The following is a 25,142-nucleotide window of genomic DNA, read 5'->3' as shown; positions in this document are numbered from 1 at the left end:
TCCCAAAACAAAATCATGATTGAAGGTCACTGACCAAGAAGGTGAAGAAAAAAATTATGAATAACACTGAAAAAGTTTTTATATGTTACATTTTTAGTGCCTGTCCACCTAAGGCAGAAACATGTGTAATCAGTCAGTTCCTTGTTATTTTCTTTCCATTTTAGGAAAACTGAGGTGTTTGTCGAAGCTCTTTTGCCATTCAATCCACCTGAAGGTAGTCCTAGGTGGTGCACATTTCAAGCACTTTTAAGATCTGCCCGTGGGCCGAGAAGATGGCAGAACGAATGAGATATCTGGAGATCAAGAAGAAGCATCCACTTTGCTCACCACTAGCCTTACCGTGTTCTATGTTGTTAATGGATTTGTTGACACCTGATAGCATGTCCCTCTTATGTAAATGAGTATAATGAAAGTGATTGCAATACATAGCAAAAAACTCTTAGTTTTACTTTCGTTGCGTTGGAAGACTAAGGAATTAATGCACTTACATACAACAGTTAGAGCGAGGATTCTGCTATTATTTAGGTGCTCCAGGAGCAGCACAAGCCAATTCATGTTTCTAATCTGCTGAATTGGCATGTTTGTTTTTGAGACTGGAGGGTAATAATACCTGAGCAATTATAACACTACACCAGGAGTTCGACTTTGGCCAGTAAAGCAATCTTACATATTTACACTGAAATGCCTCTAATAAAAGTTTGAATCGAATCTGTGTAGCTAGCGATGAAAAGCTATTTCCATACCACACCAGTTAGTGTTGTGAAACCATGATTTATCAGAAGTGTGTGACAACTGACAATTTAGAACTGAAAACTGAAAGTGCAATGTTAAAAGCAGTAATTGACCTAATCAGAATTTCTCTGTAGTGCAAGAAAATCTCAAGTTTTATTGGATAATGAGTGGGAGGGAACATCTACAATTCCTAAAAGTGTAAAATGCCGTGTCCACTTCAAATAATCGCTACAACTTTAAAAGTCATTACTAACAGAATTGAAGAAACTAGAATCGTGCAGCATCTGTTTCTGTAAAATCTAAACATACATCTATGGTTTGGTTGCCAGTAATATGGTGACTTTTCCTTAGCAAATGAAAGACCGCTACAGCCGAAGGAGTAAGCAACGGATCGGAGCAGATATTGGGTTGTATCTGATGCAAACTTTACATTAAACCATTAATAAATCAAAGAGGCTTAAGGAAGTACTTTGCAATTACCATTAAACGAAAATTAATTTCCAGCAACAAAACAATGTCCAATACCTTATTAATGTTTCAATTGCTTAACGGAAATTACATTACTCCTAGCCCTACTCCCTCGCTTTAATTCAGCTCCAATAAGGTTTCCCTGCCTGCATGGACATAATCGCAAGCCACCTCTTAACTTTTAAAAGCCCTTCCTCGAGATGAGGTATATACCCAGGATGCGATTATACAGGAATTCGCTACTCATTTACGTCAGACATGTTCGACTGTGGAACAGACTCGGCCGCAGACATTGCAGGACTTTTTGGGGGACATCACATTTCCCATCCTTGAGGATGCCGATGCTGAAGCTCTAGGGGCACCACTCACTAGGGAAGAAATATTAGCAGCGATCAAAAAATTAAAACCATGGGGCGTGGCTTGGTAAGCCATCATGGCGGACGCAGCCTAACCAGGCTCCGCGCGTTCATGCCATAATCCAGCTGATATCCTACCAGAATCTTGCCCAGAGGAGCTGCTGGTGCCCACGGTCGTGTGAGGTGCGGAGATTCTGTGTTACCCGAGGTTGTCGAGCTGCTGTGCGAGCTTTCCTGGTCGGGAGCGCTCCAGCGTGGCGCAGGCCAGGTCCTCCTCCTGACGCTCCGGCCGTATCCTGTGGTGTTGCTGTGGTGCTTGGGGCCAGATCCCGACCGGGGACGAGAGCAGCGGAGGTGAGGTGTGCTTACGGCCACCCTGCGCGCAGATCGATGGGGCAAGCCTGGACTTAGCCTGGACCGGCAGGAGGTATGATTCCACCCTACTAGAGGGAGAAATATGACTTCACCGGTACACCCTGTACCAGCTTCACAGAACCCAGGCATCACAAAATTTGTGCTGCCAGCCACAGACACGAGTCTGCCCTCCTGCTGCTGGACGAAACTCCGGCAGGGGTCGGCTGGACAATAGGTTTCCTGTCCCAGGGAGGTGTGACCACCTCCCAGACAGGCTTTAGTGTATTGGGGCTGGGTGGGTGCACTCCAAGAGTGCTTTGATGTCTGCACTGAGGGCACATTTGGTGTCCCTGTGCAAAGTCCAGCTCAAACCGGTTGCAGGGGCTACCAGCCCCTGCTCTGGCGCGAAAGTGGACAAAGGACATGGGTGTAGCCACCCCTCTGTCCTGACCCTCCCATAGGTGGGTTTCCAGAGTTGTCCCACCCCTTCCTTGGGTATAAAGTAGGAACCGCTGGCTACAGGACTTTAGATTTTCCTGGACGAAACTCTGCTACAGAATCCCAGAACTTCAACTATCTACACGACGTTGGATGACCGAAGAATCTCCCTTGGAGTAAAGGAGTTACTCCCCTTCCAGGCAGGCACCAAAGACGCATCTGTCCGGTTTGCAACTACGCAGCTCCTGAAGGACTCCGAAGACTTTGCAACAAAGGAGGTGGGTTTCCAAGCTTCCCGAGTCAGATCCGTGCTCTCAGCAAACCTGAGATCCAAAGCCCTCGTGGGGACTTTGCAACCCGAACCCCTGGATTTGCAGCAGCATATGCTTTTTGGCTATCCCTGAGGCTGTGCTTTGGGCTACTTGTAGTCCAGACCCCGAGCAGTGATTCCACCGAAGATTACTGGCCTACAGCTCGCAGCTGTATTCTCACACTGCACGCGTCCCTTGTGTCACTACCTTGGGTGGTTCCCTGGGGGTCCCAGCGATTCTACGTGCTCTAGGCACTGTGTCTAGTCGAGTCGTGGTTCTTATACCACTTTCTTAATATATGGTTTGGTCTCCCCCTGGGGCCCATTGTATATTGTGCTATTTACTGTTATTCTAGTGCTTTAATATTGTGTATCTTGTTCTCTAATCTCATAAAGAGGTTAGTAGAGAGTGTTTAGAAATAAATACATATATTTTATATATATCTTGTGTGGTTCTCCTTTCATTTGGTCATTCAGGAGGTTATATTCTGGTTCCTTCAAGACTTAGCCTGAAGGCTGCTCTCCATAGGTGCCACTAGGATAGCTTTCAATAAACGTTGTATTTAACCTAATCATCAATAAGGGTTGTTTGGACTGGTACAAGGTGCCCACTATAACTAGTGTACAGCATATACCAGGCCAACTTCTCACACCCACCTCCTAGGTACCAAATCCCCATGTCTGGCCCGCTTCACCTTTTATCATGTGTATCATGCAGGGTTCACCAGGGGTTTCAGGGGGGTGGCAATTTTGATACATCGGAGTCCAGTTTCAGTACATAGCACACAAGACCGATCCCGGAGGTCGTTTCCTCCTGGTCACAGGCACGCTGTACGGGGAACGGGTTACCATAGGCAGTATTTACCCCCCTTCCCCCACTAGGGACAGCCTTTATTGATACGATTTCGGGAGTCTGGGGGGACGTGACTGAGGGTTTGACCCTTCTAGGTGCAGTGCAGACAGCCCACCACTACTTGACCCCACTAAACTGCACAAATTGGTTTCCACCATAGGTTGGGCTGACGTATGGCGAGAATACCATCCCACATAACATAGCTACACATATATGTCCACAGTCCATGTGTCGCAGTCCCGCTTGGACTATTTCTTTGCCCCCCGCATATTACTCCACCGATTCTCACAAGTAACACATCTGCCTCGCGGGCTCTCCAACCACTCTCCGGTGACTCTGCAATTACACACATGCTCCTGAAAACCCCCCTTCCACTGGCACATGTCTCCTTGGCATCTTCGGTGACCTGATTATCAGGATATGCTTCACACAGCGATCACCACATATCTGGACGATAATGTCCCTACCGCCCCATTCACGGTGTATTGTATGGGAGGCCCTTAAGCCTACTATTCGGGGTACCGAAATCAGCTATCGCACCAAAGAAAAACGCGCGCAGCGGGAGCAACTAGCGGCTTTAGAGTTACTCCAGACGACACTGGCTTCGAAGCTTAATTTGGATCTTAGCCCTACCATACGGCGAAACCTGATACAGGTGCAACAGGAACTACGGCAATATCTCATGGGTGAAGCAAAGGAGATCTGGGAGGCGTCACAACATCAGGTTTATCAATGGGGCGACAAGTCCAATAGAATGCTCCATCGGCTCTGCCAGGCAGATGCTGCCCCGGCGGTCGTACCCACTATTCGTGGCGTTGACGGGTCTTTGAACATGTCACCGGAAGGAGTTTCTGGGGAATTTGCGTTACATTTCACAACTCTCTATGCACGACATGAACAGATCTCGGCCGAACTCATAGCGGAATTCCTCACAGATATTCCGCCGCAGCGGCTTCCGGGTCCTCCACGTGAGCAATTGGAGGCCCCAATCACAGTGGGCAAACTGACTGGCGCCCTCAACGCGCTTCACCCCGGGCGCGCCCCTGGCCCTAATGGATTCCCTATGGAATTCCTACGGCCGAACATACACCAGTTGGGGCCCTATTTGCTGGCGGCGATCCAGGAGGCCACGGAACTTACCATTTTGCCCCAAGATTGGCGACACGCAGAAATTGTGTTTTTTCTGAACCCCGGCCGCCCTCCAGATGACCCCTCCTCCTACTGCCCCATCTCCCTTATTAACTTCGAACCCAAATTGTTGGGGAACGTTCTTGCCGATCGCCTGCGCGCGTGTGTGTCGCAGATCTGAGTACTGTATAACACTGAGAGGGACCACTTATTAACTCCAAGGGAAATAGGGTACTCTTAATAAGTAAAAGAAAGAAATTCCCTTGGATATCTCGATATCCAAAATCAAAATCTTTATACACTCAATAGTCACCAATCATAGAAGAGAGAAGGAAATAGAAAAATATTAGCCCAAACAATGAACTCAGCAAAAAGTCACCAGTGTGAATCAATACAAAATTTATTAAAACAATTGATTTGTTTTTTTACATAAAATTAATACAGATATTCAGTAAATTTACACAATAAATGAAAACAAATATCACCATAAAAACACACGGTCTAATGCATATACTAATATGCTAAATAATTAGAAAGGCGGAATAGTCTGAAGATAAGAATACACCACCCCCAGAGAGAAAAAACTAGACACTACACTTTGCCTTGAAAGGCGGCTGGTGACTCGGAGGGTTTCTCGAGGACGCGCTACAGTATCAAACTGCACACAAGGCCCAATTTATTTCCTCTGAGTGTTTGGGGAAACTACAGGCTTACACATGAATCCCGCCAGATCCATACTATTCCCGGTGTGTGGTCACCAGGGTCGCCAAGTGTAGGCCTCACAGCTCTCCCGGGCGACGGATGGTTTCAAATATCTTGGCATTTTTGTGTCTCCATGCCCCAAAGTTTGCTGGGTGCATAATATCACCCCATTGCTCACCAGTCTCAATGGTGAAACGGCAATATGGTTGTCTCTCCCCCTATCCTTATACGGGCGCTCTCCAATCTTTAAGATGGTGTCAATACCCCGGATCTTGTATCACCTTCAAAAATTTCCATACCCTGTTCCGCGCTCCTGGTTCTCACAAGTCGACGCCATACAAAACAAAATTCCTTTGGAACGGCGGCGCAGTTAGGGTTGCTCTCCGCACCTGTGCACAATCCACATATTGTGGGGGGATCGCAGCTGCGGACATCTATTCATATTATGTGGCGTCCCACATACTCGTGGTGAATGAATGGTGGTATAACTTCCCCACAGATCTGACATACGCGATAGAGCATGCAGCGATGGAGCAGGCTCCCCTCCTTCATCTCTTATACAGTGCCACACGCCTAGATTTTATGCCGCCTGCTGGTAGAGTTGTGATACAGCTGTGTCGGACTAAAGTCCAACAGATGGGCTGGTTTGGGAAATTCACCCAGAAAACCCCTCAATGGCAGGGTACATCCCTTCGCCCGGTGACCGCTTTGAAGGTGTTCCGGGGGTGGGACCTCGTGGGGATCTCGACCCTCGGAGATGTGTTGCGGGGCACTACACTGAAATCCTTCCAGCAACTACAGGCTGATTTTGACCTCCATAGAACACAATTCTACAAATTCCTTCAATTTCGACATGCACTCACTCCCCTGATTCGCACACTCGAGGCCCTCCCGGAATTTCATCCCCTGGAGGGCTGCCTGCTGATGGACGACCTTGGCCTCCGTAAGATTAGGCAAATCTATCAGACCCTGATGACCCACACACCCACGACCCTTGACATAACACGACTTCCATGGCAGGCTGACATCCCAGACCTGACGGATGACGACTGGGCTGAAGCCGTCGCTAGACCGAGGGGTTTGGTGGTCTCCACGCGATACCGACTGATACAGTTCAAATACCTACATCAGGCTTATTATACTCGGACTCAACTTTGGCGAATGGGTGTTATTCAATCCCCTACATGTCTGCGGTGTGATCGGGAGGAGGGTACATTCTTGCACACGGTATGGAGCTGAACGGCGGTGCAACCCTTTTGGTGCAAGAATCGGTTCTGCCTGAATGAGGTACTATCGTGGGAGCTCACACTTGACCTGCATCTCTTCCTCTTACATAGCACTGACGACATTGGGTGAAATAGGTATAAGCAGCATTTACTGTTTCTGACTCTTACTATCGCCAAGAGGGACATCGCACAATTGTGGAGAGCGACATCTCCCCCGACCCTAGGTAAATGGAAGGCCAAGTTAGATAGATGAATGGGGGCCGAGATAGCTGTGTTCCTTGCCCGGGGATGCCCTGCATAACATCGGAAGATCTGGACCAGATGGGCGACATATTGAGGAATCGAACTTCCCTGCCGGAAGCGGACCCCTGAGTGGTGCCCTTTGCTCTTTAATTACTTGTTACCCTCTACTTTGCCTTGACCGAGCTGTCCATTTCAGTCTGTATGTGAATATCAATACCACTGTGCCCTATTTTCTTGTATGGAGATCGAAAACTGTCTGCATTTTGTTTTTGTTGTTTCGTCTGCATGTTTGGCAGGTGTTGCTCAATGGTAGAAATGTGGTTATGTATGTGACGCAAACCCTTTTTCTCCTACAGGTTATTGTAGGGCTTTTGCCCATCCTCTCGAAAAATAACACAATAAAATTTGTTGTTAAAAAAAAAAAAGATTTAAACCAGAAAAGTGCCTCGGAAGTGACGGACTCCCCGCTGAATTTTATAAAAAGTTTGCCCCACAGCTGGTAGACCATTTGCTGGCAGTGTATAACGAGGCTCTGGATAAGAGGATTCTTCCTGCCACCATGATGGAAGCACTAGTGGCCAAGAACCTGAAACCAGATAGGGATCCCCTCTCCCCTGGCTCCTACAGGCCCATTTCTCTGCTGAACATTGATGAAAAAATTCTGAGTGGTGTATTAGCGGCACGACTCTTGCCGTATATGACCCGATTGGTCCACCCAGACCAGGCTGGGTTTGTTCCCGGTTGCAATACAACGCATAATCTGCGCAGACTTGCACATGTCTGGCACGGGTCAATCCTGCGGGGGGAGGACTGGGCTTTGTGTCTCTTAGACATTCGACAGGCCTTTGACTCTGTTGAATGGGATTATATGTGGATGGTGCTTGGACAGATGGGGCTGGGAGATAGCTATATGAGATGGTTAAAACTGCTATATAATAAGCCAATGGCTCAGATACTCCTCCGCAATCAGGTGTTAGATTGCTTAGAACTTCAGAGAGGTACTCAACAGGGTTGCCCCCTGTCACCGCTCCTTTTCGCTCTTGTGATGGAGCCCTTTGCGGTCTCCCTTAGAGGTAGGATGGTGCACCGGGGGATATGGCTGGGGGCGACACTTCATGTGGTGTCAATGTATGCTGATGATACTCTGGTATTCCTCAGGTGTCCAAAAGAAGCGGTCCCCGAGCTCCTACAGAAGCTAAATGACTTTGGCAAACTGTCAGGGCTTTGCCTTAACCCAGGGAAGTGAGTTACCTAGGGTGGGGATGACCTGGATCAAAGACTCGATACACTATTTTGGGATTAAGCTATCACACACACAGGAGACCTACCTGGAACGCAATATGGGGAACTGTGTGGAGGGTATTCGTAAATCAATCGAATTCCGGAAGGATTTACCCTTGTATCTGATGGGGCGAGTAGCCTTGATAAAAATGGTGATTCCCCCACGTTGCTTATACACTATGCAGAACTCCCTCTATCGTATTCAATAGACATACTTCCGTCAGCTGGATCACCTATTGGTGGATCTTTTATGGGGGTCCAAAAGAAAAAGGGTGAAACTAGATAAACTACAGAGGACATGGGAAAGGGGAGGATTAGAGGTTCCTAGGCTGGGCTTTTACTACATTGCGACACAGCTGCAACACGCCATCCACTGGCTAGATGAGGATGACAACTGGGAGAAGCGGTTGTTGGAGGGTACCCACAGAGGGACCCCTATCCCAGATCTTATGCTGGGATCCCGAGTGGCAGAGAACCTCCCATATATTATAAGACATGTGGCCGTTATCTGGGAACTTGAAATTAAAACTGCTGTGAAAAGAGCACCCTATGCCCCGGAGGCCCCGCTGTGGGCGGTGGTGCCGTTTAAACAAATGAGCCAAACCATGTCTATTATCAGATGGACGTAGGGGGGCTGCTCCACGATGGGGGATTTATATTTGGGGCGAAAGTTCATCACCAGGGAGGAGGCAGAATCAATGTTTGACCTCGGCAGAGGGCAATATCTTCAGTATGCCAAGATCTCAGCGGTCGCACGTGAGGTCTGGCCGACGTTCCCGGAGGAGCCAGCTACTACTGCCACGCCTCAGGCTCTCGTGACATTGGGGGGGCCGTAGATTGGTATAACACATCTATAGGGCACTGAGGGGGGACTTGAATGCGCACCCGCTTCTTATTCAAGCTAAGTGGGACGGGGTGTTGGGAGAGCCTTTGACAGACCCAGAATGGCAAAAAGTGCACGAGGGGGTTAAAAATATAAGTTCAAACACCAGATTTAAACTTGAACAATTTAACATAGTGCACCAAACCTACTTGACACAGAATGTACTACATAAAATATACCAGGATCGCCCTGCTGGGTGTCCCAGGTGCGGGCACGGCGACGCCCAGTTCCTACATATGATATGGGATTGTTCAGAGCTGGATCTCTTCTGGGGTTCAATACTGGAGACTTTACGGCGAGTAACGGGGTAGACGCTACCTCAATCTATCAAAGGGATATTGCTGGGATTGCTCCCTAGACACAAAGGGAAAAAACTTACACATAGATTCATCCAGGACAGACAAGGATTGCGATTAGTTGGATGAGTCGGAGGACCCCCACGGTGAAGCAGGGAACTGGGGATTTGCAGGAATGGGCGACAGCAGTACTAATTAGGGTGAGATGGGTCCGAAAGGATGATAAACTAGAAGAAGATGCATTGGCCTGGTATGTCATGATCATGGAGGTCCACGGGGGAGGGCCTTACCTCACAAGTACCAGAAGAACAAATTAATGGAGAGGATAAGCCTGACGAGGTAGCACGCCCACAGGCCTCCATACCCTGAGCTTAGTGTAAGACATCTCTGCATACACTCAGTATCTGGCCTGTAATGCAGTAGCAAGTTAGATTTTTTCCTTATGTGACTCGGGGGGTGGGGGACGGGCAAGTTAGAGTTATGAAGTTATGTTTTTCTTGATAAGATTGACTGATATATGTGCCAGTACAACACTGTATGTATCGATCCAAATGTTGAGGAAATACATTTATTTTATGAGAGGATGGTACCATGTCCTTGAGAGGTTATCTCTTAGGTAATTTTGTGCACGAAATGTAATGCTGGCCCTGAGTATTGTACTATGTTTGAACGGCTATAAATCAATAAAAACTTTAAGAAGTAAAAAAAAAACTTTCGTCCAACCCACCACACCTTCTGTTTGTAAACAAGCTTGGTACACAGAACAACTCAGTTGCTCTGGACTGGTTGGGCCGGACTTCTATGAATTAAAGCAAGGGATTGGGAATAGGAGTAATGTAATTACCAATAAGTAATGGGAAAATTTCTTCCACGTCCCTTCTTCCCTTGAATTCAGCAAAAACAAGAAGTAGCAACACACAAAAAAGATATCAGTCAACTGAGTTAAATGCAGAAAAACAAAACATCTTTATGCCGCAAGACCATAACTTCTCCTCTGTTATGTAATAGAATAGAGAAATTTAGGACCAAACACTTCTGAGATATTTTGACACTCCCCCACCCTGTAGTGCGTTACAAAAGTCAAAGGAGTTGCACGTGCAGCTGGCCTACATATTTCAGATATAGAAGCCCCTTCCAGTTCCACCACTGAGGATGCCATACTACAGGTAGATCTGCTCTGAATCCCAGACTGAGGCACCTTACCCATCACCTCATAAGCCATGGCAATCAATTACCTTATTCACCTGCACAATGTGGCTGGTCTCTCCCCCTTCTGAGGGGGCCCAAAATGTACCAGTAAAGACTCCAATTTTCTGAAAACTTCCACCCTATCTAAGTTAAGAACTAGAGCTTTCTTACATCTAAACAATTTAGTTTGGTCTCCTTATCAGAGGCTGGGAAAGGAAAAAATGTGGCAATATAACTTTCTGTTGCCTATGAAACGCACAATTAATTTTGGGGTAAAAAGAACGGACCAGAAACAGAACCACTCTATCCTGAAAACATCTACAAGAAGGATGTTTACAGGACAAAGCTCCTATTTCCCCCAACCTCTTGGCTGATGTAATCACTATTAGAAAACAGGGCTTATGAGTTAAAATTCTCAAATCAACTTGATCCAATGGCTCAAAAGGGTGAACTGTCAAAGCCTCCAACACCACAGATAAATCCCATGTAGGAAAAGGATCAGGTCGCTACTCATCTAAGAAATCTGTAAATCAGACCATCCTCATCAGTTAAATTCTTCCAGGAACTTCGAAAAACCCTTATGTCAAACCTAACTTTTCTCCTTCCTGCAAAAACTCCATCACCATAATGCCTACTATATGAATGAAATATGGACGACCTCTGGAATCTGAACTGTAACTGTCAGCCACTCAGGCAAACCTTGGTCCCTGAACCCTCCCCGCTCAATCTCCAGGCAGTTAACCTGACCTTGAGAATCGTTACCCAGGACAGGACCAGAAACTCTAGAGGAGAGGGCAGTATGGGGAGCCTCCACTCCTGTGATACCCTTATGGGCTACAATAGAGGAAACCAATTTGACTGAGGCCAAAGCAGAGCTATCATCGCCATCTGCGTTTCTTCCCTTCTTGTGTAGAGATTATGGAACACCACTTTCCAAGTTGATTAGGAGACCACGTTTTTGGAGCACCTCCAACACTCTTTGAACATGGGATAAGAGTAAATCTCTTGCTGAAATCTGCACCAGCCATTCGTTTAGACAGGGATGAATAAAAATACCTTTGCCATGCAGGTTAGCCACCAGAGGACCTAAAACCTTTGTGAAAATCCTTGGCGAAGATTTTAACCCGAAGGGAAGAACGCAGAACTGGAAATAATCATTTCCAATGGCAAAATGAAGGTATCTTTGATGAGCAGGTCTCATAGGCACATGCAGATAAGCATCTTGGAGATCGATTGATGCCAAAAAACTCTCCTGTTTGAACAATGGGAATAATGGCCTGAAGAGTAACCATACGGAAGTGAATTGACTACAAGCGTTTACCCATTTTAAATTCAACACTGGTCGACAACCACCTGAATGGAGTTACTGCCCATACCGCATTATGGTGATGGGACCCTGGAGACTGCATTCTTTTAGAGAAAAGTATCCACTCCTATATGGCATACCCTTTTGAAACAATGTCTAGCACCCAATGATCTGTAACATCCTCTTCCCAAGTCTGCCGAAAGGGCAGAATCCTTCTCCCTACAGGAAGCAACTTGAGGAAGGGAGAGTAGTCAGGAACTTCTCTTATTTGCCCCTTTAGGCTTGTTGAACTCTTTCTTCAGTGAGGAGGATGTGGGCTGAAGTCTTCTCCTTCTAAATGAAGGAGATGATGAATCACGTTTGGGAGAAGATTTGGCCAATTTCTCCCAAAACCTCCTAGCAGTAGACTTCCCCATATAGGGTAGAGCGTGCTTTCGATCTTTGAATGCTATTGACAAAATAGAGTTCAACTATTCTCCAAACATCTGTCCCTCAAAGGAAACTTTCAAAAGCGTGGCCTTTTAAGTAGGTTCAGCCTTCCAATCTCTCATCCAGAGATTCCGCCCAGGTGCGATGACAGCACCAGACGCCACAGTTGTAGCCCATATCACATCTGATGAAATATCAGCCATTAACCTGGCCTGCAGCTCCACTGAGACCAGCAGGTCTGAGCACTCCAAACCTTTTTGAATAGCTTTGGCAAACCTATCGAAGTCCAGCACTATAGATTAGACTGAATAGGCAGCATACACACTAGCTTTTAATGCAAAATGTTCTGCCACAAAAGCCTTCTTGAGATTAGAATCAACCTTTTTATCTGTAGCATCAGGCAGGGAACAATCTTCGCGATTAATCGCTGTCTTCCCAATTAATTTCACAAGAACGGCATCCATTTAAAGATAACACATCATCCCCTCTAGCTAATAAAACTTCTGGAGAAACCGTAGAACTGATAGTTCATCAAGCTCCTTCCACTCATTCATAACCATGACCTTAATTCACCCACGGAATGGCACTGCCAGTGCTGAGGGCTTTACATAATGAGAAAGAGAGATTCACCACCGTCCTTCAAGTGAAATGTATCAAAGCCAAAATTCTCCCTCACATGAGAAAGAATGTCCCACATTTCATCTCTTCCTACATATTTCCCAGATGATGTTGAAGGCATAACAATTTCAGATCCCGACAAATTATCTGCATTCGCAGAGGTCAAAACCTTGGTGGATGTAGCTGCTGGAAGAGACTTAGACTCTATAGCCCTGGAGACCACTGTCTCTCTCATCGCCTGAATTTCTTCTTTAGACATCAAAGGCAGCACATTTCCTGCTTCACTATCCCGTCCTCTGTGACGACTAGCCGGAATAGGGTTCCCCATAGAAGATGAGGAAGGAGACAATACATGCCTTCTCTTCGCTGTTCTCTTGACCTCCACACTGCTCCAACAACACATCATAAAATGAAGTTTCCCCTCTTAAAAGCAACCATGCATGTTTCAAAGGGTTCAATTAAGAAAAATACAAATCTCCGATCCTTCAATCAAAAGATCAAAGGTATTGATCAATCATCAAACAAGCGCCTAATGTCCCCAAAAGTGACAAACGCATGAATTCCAGGGCTACCTATCTTGAGCCATCATGTTGAACTTGTTGTCTAGGATGACCGCTAGATTTCTTGTGTGCTCTGTGGATGCAGGTGTTGATCCTAGGTGGAGTCCTATGGGGAGGTCTTGTTGAAGAAGACCAGTACTTCCATCTTTTTGTAGTTGAGCTTCAGAGAGTTGGTTCGCATCTATGGTGATGCAGTTGGTGAAGTTGGTTCTGATGGTGGTTGTCTTGTTAAATGGTAGCGGCAGTCGTAGTCGATAACCTTTCAAGTATTGCCCGGCGGTAATCGCCTCTTATACCATTCGATGCTAAACCAATAAAGAGGCAGGCGCCGGAGACTGGAAGGCAGGAAACAAAGTTTTATTCCTTCGGAGTGGAACACATCAGATCAGACAGCGAGGTATCGTCACGAGGTGCTCTAACTGCATCTCTGAGGCCTGGCCTCTTATACACAGGTTTATGACTTTATTGCAGGTTTATCATGCATGGCACATTTTTGAGATCGTTTTGATACATGAAAGAACATCCTCAGAATCCCCACTTCAAGCTCGTTCCCACACATATCTACAGTGGAAGTCCCCACCCCACCCACAGTAGGAGATGGCTATCACACAGCTGGACATTCCGCCAATTCCCGGGGGTGTGTGCGACCGGTCGGGTCTCAGGGGGTGGGGGGCCTTGATCTACTGTAATCCCTTTGATGTGGGGTGTTTCCCTTACAGTAGGGGCAATAAACTGCATCCGCAGGGCTAGGTGATGGCCTGGGATCGGTTCGGACAATGGGGCGCAGAGGAAGGGGGTTATCAAAGAGATGCATGACCATGTATGGGATGTCGGTCAGGCGTGGGATGTGGTTCCATGGCAGGGTCGCGCAGAAGGAGAGGGTTTATGGCCCGTGTATGAGAGAGCGGGGGTGGCCGGCGCGCGGGGGAATGCTTGCAGCGCCAGGGGGACGCGCTGGCGATCGGCAATGAGCAGGGAGAGACCAGGGTGCCTAAAATGGCTGCCGTGCGCTTTCCTGTGTGTCGCGCTGGGGAGAGACAAGATGGCGCAGATAATGTTCAGTTCGCAAGCTAAATTTCCACAGTCCTCCCTTTTAACATATCTCGCCAGCTTGTTTAGTTCGGATCTATCCCCATAATACTACGAACTTCCACCTCATACAAAGCTTTCATTCGCTCCGCTTCAAAGTTCAAAGTCTTAGGGCAGATGCAGTTCATAAAAAGCGAACATAAAGGTGGCAGACACTGAATCCCCAAGCAACATCCACATAGTATCACAATTGGTATTAGGATAAATGAAAACAGCCTCCATCCCCAACTTCTAATAGTGTCCCAAAACCAACTTCCCAGTGACCATTCTTCTTGCTCCTGATGAACCTCTGCGGAAAGTCTGTGGAGGTGTTCAATTGCTTTGTAGACTGAGGGTGAGTTATCCGGTACGTAGGTACAACAGCTGAACCCAATGATGCGGCATGCTCCTCCACGATCAGCCAGAACCACATCTAGAACGAGGCGGTTCTGAAGAGCCACCAGGCAGACGGCCTGAAGCTCGGCGGTGTTGTTGGCGAGGATGCCAGCCGTAATGTTCATCGCCGTTTCGACTGCCTGGGTTAAGTGGCGGATGGCACGGCTGTTTGCCATTGGACCCCAGAGTGGAACAAGACCTTTTACTGCGTCCATGAACTGTGCTCCGGTGGAGTCGGCTTGCGCAATGTCTTTGGCACGTTTCTGTCGGTGATGGTTTGCTGGAGCCACATATGTCGGAGGAAGGACAAAAGCGATGTAGCAGGTGCCTCCCCAACCTTTCGGAAGCCAGGTGTAGGCCTTAGTACCACAGACGAAGTACATATTCGGGGAGGCAACATAGGAGGGTGGATCAACTGAGTCCAATGTTCGGGTGATGAGGCAGGAGCTGTGGCCCACCAGCTGCGCCCCCAGGCCTTCGAGGCACACAAGTCCAGTGATGTTGATGACGGATAGGGCCACTGTTAGGGTGGCGGCCGTTCGTTTCCGGAGGTAAGAGAAGGTGGGTCTGGCTGGGTTGTTAAACACCTGCATTTCAACTCGTTCTTTGGCAGGGATGTCCATGTGAAAGGAAGTGTTTGATCTCAGAGGACAGAAGGGGGCAGAAGTTTTTCCAGTTTTGTTCAGCCAGAACCCATGGTAGAAGTGTGACACAGTTTTGCCGGAAGTGGCATTGTCCTTGTAGCTTTCCTGCAGGAGGATTAGCCAGGCGAGGCAGGAACCATGGACCGAAAAAGGTGAAGGGATGAAAGGGATAGAGTGTCCGGTGGCATGTGGTAGCAATCCACAGATCCAGCAATTAGTGGCATTGGAGGCAAGATTGTGTTGGTGGAGCAACTGCACAAAAGAGTTATTCCAGAACTCCTTACGCCTTTCTCGGATTTGGGGTGAAAGTGAGATCAGATGGTGTTCTTTCATGGTGGTAGGTGGAACGGTGGTCAGCAATATCTTATGGGCGGGTGCGCTCTCCTCCATGATCCAGAAGGTGACCATGAGGAGAAGGCAAAAGAGAAGGGTAATGAAAAGTGCAATAGTCTTTGAGCTGTGCATTTTGTCAGTCTTTGGGATTTTGTAGTGGATCTTTGGGCGTCCGGTTGCTTCCATCATCTTCATGTCGGATGCTTCCATCACCTTCAAGGGACTTGGTAGCGGGCAGAACCACAGACTTTGTTTAGTTTCTCTCCTGGTGGTCTTTGAGGTGGCTAGGCAACCGCTCTTGAGATTTCAACTTAGTTTGTGGTCTGCTTAGCCGAAGTTCCCTCCTTTCGTCGTAGGTTATACCCTTCTTTGGATGGGACAGTGGGATCGGGATATTTCGTTAATTCAAGTGTCTCTGTATCCGGGCAGTGGCTCAGGGATGGTCGGTCTTTGTCCAGTAGTTCCTCTTGGGCGGTGATGTTGTCCGTGGTCGTCAGGGTCGATGATACCTTCTTGCAGTGGTGTGCATGCAGCCAATTGCGCTTCCCCTCCACTCGAAGAGCTGTTCGGGTGGTGATCAGGACTTGCAGAGGGCCCGTCCACCGGGGCTCCAGACTCTTGGTGCGCTGGAAGTTACGCACTAAGACAAAGTCACCCGGTTGGATGTCGTGCCCGGGGCCTCTGGAAACGTCGGGAATGGCTTGCAGCACCTGCTGATGGATAACAGACAACGTTTTAGTTAGGTTGTACAAATAGTCAGACATGAGGACGTCCGGGACGTCGTGGATGGATGTTGGTTTCGGTGCAGTCCAAAGGTTCATGGGCCGCCCGAAGACGACCTCGTAGGGGGTTAAGTGGTGTTTGGTGGGGGTGGAACGCATTGATAGCAATGCTAGCGGGAGAGCGTCTGGCCATTTCAGTCCTGTGGTGGCAACTATTTTTGCTATCTTAAGCTTCAATGTGGCATTATGTCGCTCAACCAAGCCTGCAGATTGGGGATGGAAGACCGCATGGAATTTCTGTTTTACACCCAGCTCCTTTAAGATGAGTTGGATAACCTCGGCTACAAAGTGGGGGCCGTTGTCGCTCTACAAAATTCGACAAAGGCCATACCGGGGGAAGAATTCTTTCAGTAGTACTTTTGCGGTAGTCATAGCAGTGTTGTCGCGGGTTGGGTAGGCTTCCACCCACTTGCTGAAGGCGCACACAACGACAAGTACGTACTTCAAACCTTGGCACCTTTCTAACTGGACGTAGTCCATTTGTAGGACTTCAAAGGGGTGATTGGGAACCCCAAACCCTCCCCGGGGTACAGCAGTTCCTTTCCCAGGGTTGTGTTGGAGGCAGACCAGGCATTGTTGGACCAGACGTTTGGCTGAGTCTGAGATTTTGTCGTTGTGCCAGACTTTGGAGATGAGTTCGATCATGGGAGCAGACCCCTATGTGTGCGGGGGAGTGTGCCATGGTCAGCATGGGGATCAAGTATGAGTCAGGTAGCAACCATTTGTTCGAGTCTTTAGTTCGCCAGCAACCGTCATCGTCCTTCAATCCCACCCGGGCCCATTCAGTTAATTTGTGTGGTGAGCTGGCTAATTGGATGTCCCTAATCGTTTCCCTAGCATCCTTCCATTTCTCAGTTTGTGACCTGGTTACGTACATACGGGTCGTGGACCTATTCTCGGCTGTGGTTCGGGCAGTAATGTCAGCTAGTGCATTTCCCTGTCCTATAATGTCTGTCACTTTCTTGTGTGCCTGGCATTTGATCACAGCCAGCCGTGTGGGGAGGAGGACTGCTTCGGTCAGGGCAGAGACTAGATCTCCATGCAGGATGGGTGTGCCATGGGAAGTCAAGAATCCCCTCTCCTTCCAAAGGAGCCCAAAGTGGTGAACTACCCCGAAGGCGTATTGGCTGTCTGTGTAAATGTTTGCGGTTGTCCCTGCTGCCAGGATGCATGCTCGTGTGAGAGCAATCAGTTCAGCCGCCTGTGCGGATCGCTGTGTGATGCGGGCTGTCTCAACAACTGTTCGGGCTGTGGTGACTGCATAGGCAGCGGAAGTGGTGCCATCGGGGAGCTTGATGCATTAGCCATCCACCCATAGTTCTCCGTCAGGGTCCGGGAAGGCAGTATCTCGAAGGTCAACCCTACTCTTGGTCTGTTCGTCGGTGAGAGTCACGCAGTCATGTATGGGGGGCGCATTGGGGTCAGTGTCAGGGAGAGGTAGTAGAGTGGCTGGATTCAGAGTGGTGCATCGTTTCAATGTGATGTGGGGTGCAAGCAGAGTCAGTTCATAGCCAGTCAGTCGTGCGCTAGTCAGGTGTTGAGTCTTGGTCTGGTTCAGGAGGGTGTCAACCGCATGGGGTACCAATACAGTGAGGGGGTTCGAGAGCACGATCCCCTCACTTTGCCGGATAGAGACAGCAGCGGCGGCTACTGCTCGAAGGCAGGCGGGCAATGCTCTGGCTACAGGGTCAAGAGTGGCAGAGAAGTAGGCACAAGGGCGTTGTTTAGGGCCTATGGACTGGGTTAGGACAGACAACGCACATCCCTCCCTTTCGTGGGTGTAGAGGGAGAAAGGTTTAGTGTAGTCTGGGGTTCCTAGGACTGGGGCCGAGCAGAGGGCGTCTCGTAATTCTTTGAAGGAGGATTGGCATTCGGGTGTCCAGGGGAGGGGGAAGGGGACATCTTTAGCCAACAGGGAAAGCAGAGGTTTTACAATAAGACTGAAGTTTGGCAACCATTGTCGACAAAAGGAGGTGAGGCCTACTAGAGACCGCACTTGCTTCTGAGTTTTGGGAACAGGGGTTTCTAGGATGGTCTGAATTCGGTCAGGGGTAAGTTTCCTCCCATCCTTGGATAGGAGGTGGCCTAGGTATGTCACTTGGGGTTGGCAGAACTGTAACTTCTTCCTGGAGACCTTGTGACCGTTCTCCGCGAGGAAGTGGAGGAGGTGAAGGGTGGCCGTGACAGCAAGTGAGGTGGTGTCGGCCGCCAAAAGAATGTCGTCGACGTACTGTATTAACACCACTCCATCGGGTAATTGGACTGTATCTAGTTGTCTCTTGAGGGCTTGGCTATAAATGCTGGGACTCTCAGTGTAGCCTTGGGGTGCTCTACAGAATCTGTACGACCGGGCTTTCAAAGTGAAGCCGAACAGGTAGCGGCTGTCTGGGTGGATGGGGATGGAGAAAAATGCGTTCTTGAGATCAATAACAGTAAAGGTGGTGGCAGTGGACGGAATTAGGGTGAGGATGGTGGTGATGTCTGAGACCACGGGGTACTGAGGTATGACTACTTTGTTAACTTCTCGTAAGTCAACAATGAAGCGGTATGCTTTCTCATCTCCCTCGCCTTGCTTCTTTACAATGGGTAGGATAGGGCTGTTGCTAACATTACTGATTACTTCTTCTACTACTCCTGCATTGACTAGGGACTGGATGATTTCCACCAATGCCTTCTCACCTTCGGGCGATATTCGATACTGTGGAAGCTTTGGTAGCACTGCGTCCGGTCGGACGGTTATGTGTACTGGGTCGATCACCATGCGCCCTACATCTGAGTCGGTTTTAGCCCATAGATGTGAGGGTAACGTGTCGAGTAGGGACAGGTTAGCATCAGTTATAGAGAGCATACGTCGTGTGTGACAAGGTCTGAACAGATCTTGGTTATCGTGCAGGATGACTCGAACTCCGTCTGGGGAACATCTGATGGTAGCTCGGAAATGTTTTAGCAAATCGAGTCCCATAATGTCATCGGGGGTGTTGGAGGAGAGCAGAAAGGTCGTGTCAGTGGCGTTATCTTCTAAGTCAAAGGAGATTGGTGCTGATAAGGGGTTAGTGGAGGGCGTTCCATCGAAGCCTATTGAGGTTACGTGTGAGCCAGACAAGGGTGCCCTAGGAATCAGTCGTTTAGATAACGCACTACGTGTCGCCCCAGTATCTACCAGGAATGGAGACTTTGTGCCCAAGACCTTAGCAGTGACGTAAGGACCTTGCTGGTCAACACGGAGTTCGACTGGATCCCTCCCTTGCCCCTGGCGGTCCTATGCGAAGTCATGGGTGCTTTCGTAGTCGGACTGCTGACACTGGTTTTGTCGGGGGCGATCAAAGGTGTTTGGTCTGCCTGGCCTGTCGTTGATGGCGTCGTTCGTGTACCCTCGTCCCTGTCCTCTATTTCTGGGGTCATATGCTGTGTCTCTGGGGTCCCTATTTTTGTTCATTTCCAGAAGGACCGGGCACTGGGATTTCCAGTGTCCGAACCCTCTACAGAACGCACATTGGTTCCCATCTAAGTCTCTCCGTCCGTTGTAGGGTGCAGGTGTATGGTCTCTAGGGGGTAGCTTTCTAGAGGCGGTTGGTTGGTAATTCCCTTTTGGGGGTTCCCTTCCTATGGTCACCCCTTGCAACTGTGCTATCATTACCCTCTCCTTCAGTTCCTTTTTCTTCCTCTCCGACGCCCTATCGTTCTCATTCTTTTGGTTTTCGTAGTATTGGGCCATCTGGAGGATTGCTGCGGGTTTGGAGGCTGCCCAACTACTCTCGCTGGTCTGTAGCTTCTGGGAGACTTCTTGTGACAGACCCTTCACATAATTCTGGACAAAGAGGTGATGTCCGGTTGCGGTGGTCATGTCCTGGCCACTATAATCGGAAAACACGGTCTCGAATCGAGAGAAGTATTCAGACACATCCTCCTGGGGTTTCTGGCGACAAGCCGTCACTATCAACCAGTCTACCTTTCTTTCTGGGATTAGAGTCTTCAACTTCTGTACAATCTTGTCTGGGAGCTCCAATATGGCTTTCGGGGGTTTCTGTCCCGGTTCTCGCTGTTTGTCTATGGTATCAAGTTGTACCCAAGTATATCCGAACGGCTCAGCGTGGTCAACTTTCCGGATTTGCTTCCACACATCAGCCGGCAGACATAACCCGAAGAACAAGTCGATATCTGCTAAGGTCATTATTGTTGAACCTAAGGCTGTACCTAGTTCGGTGTAGAAGGCAGTCGGGTACTTTCTTAAGTCGGGTAGGGTTTTTCTAAAGGTCAAAATGTCTTGTCGGTCCCATGGTTGGTAGACCCAATTATATACAACCCTTCCCTTCGCATCTTGGTGGTTGATGTCGTCATGTGTTCCCTGACCTCGTGGGGGGACCCAGTAGGGGGCGGCCTCTTTGATGGGCATCATGGTATCAGCCCTTCCTGCCTGGGGCTTAGTTGCTATGGGGGTTTCTGCTTTGGTTGTCTGTCTGTGCTCTTTAAGGTGCATGTAGACCTTGAGTGTATGAGTGAAGATGTCCGTCACATCGCCCTCTCCTTCTTCCCCAATGTCTACCTTCCTATATAGGGCCGCTAAGCCTTCGGGACCTTTATCGTGGTACCTATCCTCATATGTATTCAGGGCGTGATAACAAAGTCGTACGACAAAGTGTCATCTGCGGTTGTCGGCATACGAGTTATACACGTCTGTTATATACTCCTCACTTTCCTTTCGCTCCACCAGTGTCCTTACTATCTTGTCGATTCCTGCTCGTTCATCCTTTGTTAGTCGATTCATTCTGGTGGGATCTTTCTTTCTCATCTCAGGGTCATCCAACGTTATTGCCAACGTTGTGTTCAGTACAAGAGGCTCGGCCGGCGCGGAGGCCGTGAGGACCGAGGCCCCTGTACTGCTTTCGCTTGCGTTTGGGGGTTGTGGGTGTTGCACTACCGGTTGGGAGGGTGCGTATGGAGGGGGCATGTAAATGATCGGGGGACCTAATAGCAATTCGTCATTCGTTCGTTGCTTAGAAGACAACTCAGGGTAGAGCATAGAGGGGGTCCTAACAGGGTACTGGCCTGATGTTTCAGGTTCCTGTCTTAGTTTAGCTTCCCTTCTCTCCTTTATTTCTTCTTCTAACTTTCTAGCGGCAAGGTGAGCTGCCTTTCGTAATTCCTTTTCTGCTTTTACTTCTTCCCTCTTTTTCCGTTGTGTTGCTTCTTTGCGCCACATGCCGATACTGTCAAGCATAGTAGGCGTCGTTTTATTACTACGCAGAGCTATTTCTAGCATTTCTATTTTATGGTCGTCGAAGGATCCCATCAGTGGCCACTGACTCTCGGGGTCCTTCTTTGTATATTTATGCCATAGCTTGCTATAAGCTACGGCGACTAGTCCATATTTAGTGAACATGTCCTAATTAGGGGTGCCCTCCAGTGGAGCCGGGTGGTCCACCTCTAATAAGCGGTCCGGGCAGAACCAACTACCAATCAGTGGGGAGAAGATAGGCATGACGGGTTACAACAGGGACAAAAGTCAGCACTACCTATCTTTTCACTGCTTGCAAAGACTAGATAGAATATCTCTATTCCTCGTTATTTGTAAGCAGAGAATACCTCCAAAGAACCAATATCGAACAACTAGTGTTCGGACAATCAATCAATCAATGGTGAGAAAGAGATAGGCACGACGGGTTACAATGGGGACAAAAGTCTGCGTTACCTACTCTTCACTATTTGCAAAGACTAGACAGAATATTTCTATTCTACGTTATTTGCAAACAGAGAATATCTCAAAGAGCACTATCCTTCAAAACAATCAATATTCGGACAATCAATCAATGGGGAGATAAAAATAGGCACGACGGGTTACAATGGGGACAAAAGTCTGCGTTACCTACCCTTCACTATCTGCAAAGGGAGAGAGAGAGTATTTCTACTCCTCCCCGTTTGTAGACAGCGAATATCTCAAAGAGAACAATCAATAAGCAATACTAGTATTTTCAATCAATCAATCAATCGTTTCGCAATTTGTCGTGTTTCACGACCTTACCCGGACCGCGTGGACAGTTTCTCGTCTTCCGCCTCCAGCGCCCGATCGTCCTCTACTCTCCGTATTTGCCGCGGCACTCCTGATGGTTCCCAGTCAGGACCGTAGATCACTCGAGAGAGGTCTGCTCGGAACCAGTGAAGTTCGGATGATCGGCTGCCAGACGAGGGTCTATCGGGCAGGAGCTCTCCCGATCGTTGCAGTCGTTCACTCTGTCATCGGGACCTCTCCCACTGGATCTACGTGTCGCTGACGGGCCCCACGCTTGGGACGCCAATTGTTAAATGGTAGCGGCAGTCGTAGTCGATAACCTTTCAAGTATTGCCCGGCGGTAATCGCCTCTTATACCATTCGATGCTAAACCAATAAAGAGGCAGGCGCCGGAGACTGGAAGGCAGGAAACAAAGTTTTATTCCGTCGGAGTGGAACACATCAGATCAGACAGCGAGGTATCGTCACGAGGTGCTCTAACTGCATCTCTGAGGCCTGGCCTCTTATACACAGGTTTATGACTTTATTGCAGGTTTATCATGCATGGCACATTTTTGAGATCGTTTTGATACATGAAAGAACATCCTCAGAATCCCCACTTCAAGCTCGTTCCCACACATATCTACAGTGGAAGTCCCCACCCCACCCACAGTAGGAGATGGCTATCACACAGCTGGACATTCCGCCAATTCCCGGGGGTGTGTGCGACCGGTCGGGTCTCAGGGGGTGGGGGGCCTTGATCTACTGTAATCCCTTTGATGTGGGGTGTTTCCCTTACAGTAGGGGCAATAAACTGCATCCGCAGGGCTAGGTGGTGGCCTGGGATCGGTTCGGACAATGGGGCGCAGAGGAAGGGGGTTATCAAAGAGATGCATGACCATGTATGGGATGTCGGTCAGGCGTGGGATGTGGTTCCATGGCAGGGTCGCGCAGAAGGAGAGGGTTTATGGCCCGTGTATGAGAGAGCGGGGGTGGCCGGCGCGCGGGGGAATGCTTGCAGCGCCAGGGGGACGCGCTGGCGATCGGCAATGAGCAGGGAGAGACCAGGGTGCCTAAAATGGCTGCCGTGCGCTTTCCTGTGTGTCGCGCTGGGGAGAGACAAGATGGCGCAGATAATGTTCAGTTCGCAAGCTAAATTTCCACAGTCTTGTCCACCAGGGAGAGGATGAGTTAGGTGTCCTCGGTGTAGGAGATTACAATGATGACTTGTGATCGGACAATGCTGGCAAGCAGTGTCATGTATATGTTGAAAAAAGTGTGATTGAGGGATGATCCATGTGCTAGGTATGCTGGGCCTGTGTTATGTACTGCTTTGAAAGTGTGGTTGAGGAGTTTGAATTGTGCTCATTGTGAATGGAGAGCCAGTGGAGCTCATAAAGGTGTGGTGTGATGTGACTACATAGTGGGATGTTGAGAGAAATTCTAGCTACCGAGTTCAGAATGGTCTGCAGCCTTCTGGTGAGTTTTTTAGTTGATTCGGCATAGAGGGTGTTCCCATAGTCCAGCTTGCTTGTGCCCAGTGCATGTCCAAAGTCATGCAGATATAATCCGTGGCAGCGATAAGGGCAGTTTCCCTGCTGTGGTTGGGTCTGAAAAAACTGAGTGGTGTCAAGTAGTTGGTGGTCATTGAGGTATTCTTTGAGGTGTCTGATTTTGTTTTTTTAAGACCTTGGACACGAATGGTTGAAGGGCGATCTGTCTGTTGTTGGCAAGCATTGAAGGGTTCACAAAAGGTTTCTTCAGCAGTGGGAGGACAGTTGAATGTTTCCAAGCATCTGAGAAGGTTGCAGAAGAGGTGGAGGCATTCAGAATAGGCGGGAGCATGGCACGGATGGATTGCAATCTTCTGGAATAGGTACAGTGCAGACAGGGATCCGATGGGGGTCCCTAAATGGATGGACTTCATGGAGGTGGCGATTTCTTTTGGGGTGACGGTGGGCTAAGTGGTTAGTATTGGTTCTTTGGATAATATCAGGAGGAGTTTGGTGAGGTCTGTCTCGTTCAGTTGCAGGTTGAAGTTGCAGTAAATGGCAGTGATTTTCTTGCTGAAGAACTGAGATTGTTGAAGGGGTCCTCTGAGGGTATGATCCAGTTGGAGGTGGCTGATGATGAGATGAAATCTTTTTCAATGGCACAAAGATATATTTGCTTCTGTCGGGGCTGGCATTGATGTGGTCTGCCAGAGCGGCACATTTGATTTTTCTGAATCACTTGATGGTAGCGTCTTAGGGCAGTTTTAAAAGTGCTCCTGTCTGCAAAGTCCTGGATCATCCTCCATTTGCGCTCCAGTTGTTTGGGTTGGCACTACATCAGTCTGAGTCCCTCTGTGTACTAACTGACCTGGGGTCTGGATGTATTGCTGTGTTTTTGTGGGGCAAGGGAGTCAACACAAGAGGTGATCCAATTGTTGAAATTCTTGATGCCTTTAGGAAGGTTGTTGCTGTGTTCAGGTAGGTAGATGTTGGGGGAGGTGTTCCAGTCCTTGTTAGTGATGCTGTTCCAGTTTCTACGTGTTGGCAATGGTGCATGTGCGTTGACAGA

The 25,142-nt window shown here is 48.5% G+C and overlaps 1 protein-coding gene across 2 annotated transcripts in view; it reads right to left on the bottom strand.

Annotated features, from left to right (window-relative positions):
• The window catches only part of LOC146805219 (pyruvate dehydrogenase (acetyl-transferring) kinase isozyme 3, mitochondrial), a 1,482,095-nt gene that overhangs the window by 380,678 nt on the left and 1,076,275 nt on the right, over window positions 1–25,142 (bottom strand). The gene's annotated exons all lie outside the window — the stretch shown is intronic.

The sequence above is a fragment of the Triturus cristatus genome, chromosome 8, assembly GCF_964204655.1.
Source record: "Triturus cristatus chromosome 8, aTriCri1.1, whole genome shotgun sequence".
NCBI classification, from domain to species: domain Eukaryota; kingdom Metazoa; phylum Chordata; class Amphibia; order Caudata; family Salamandridae; genus Triturus; species Triturus cristatus.
The sequence above is the reverse complement of the archived record's forward strand: the minus strand, read 5'-3'. Positions and strand labels throughout refer to the sequence as shown.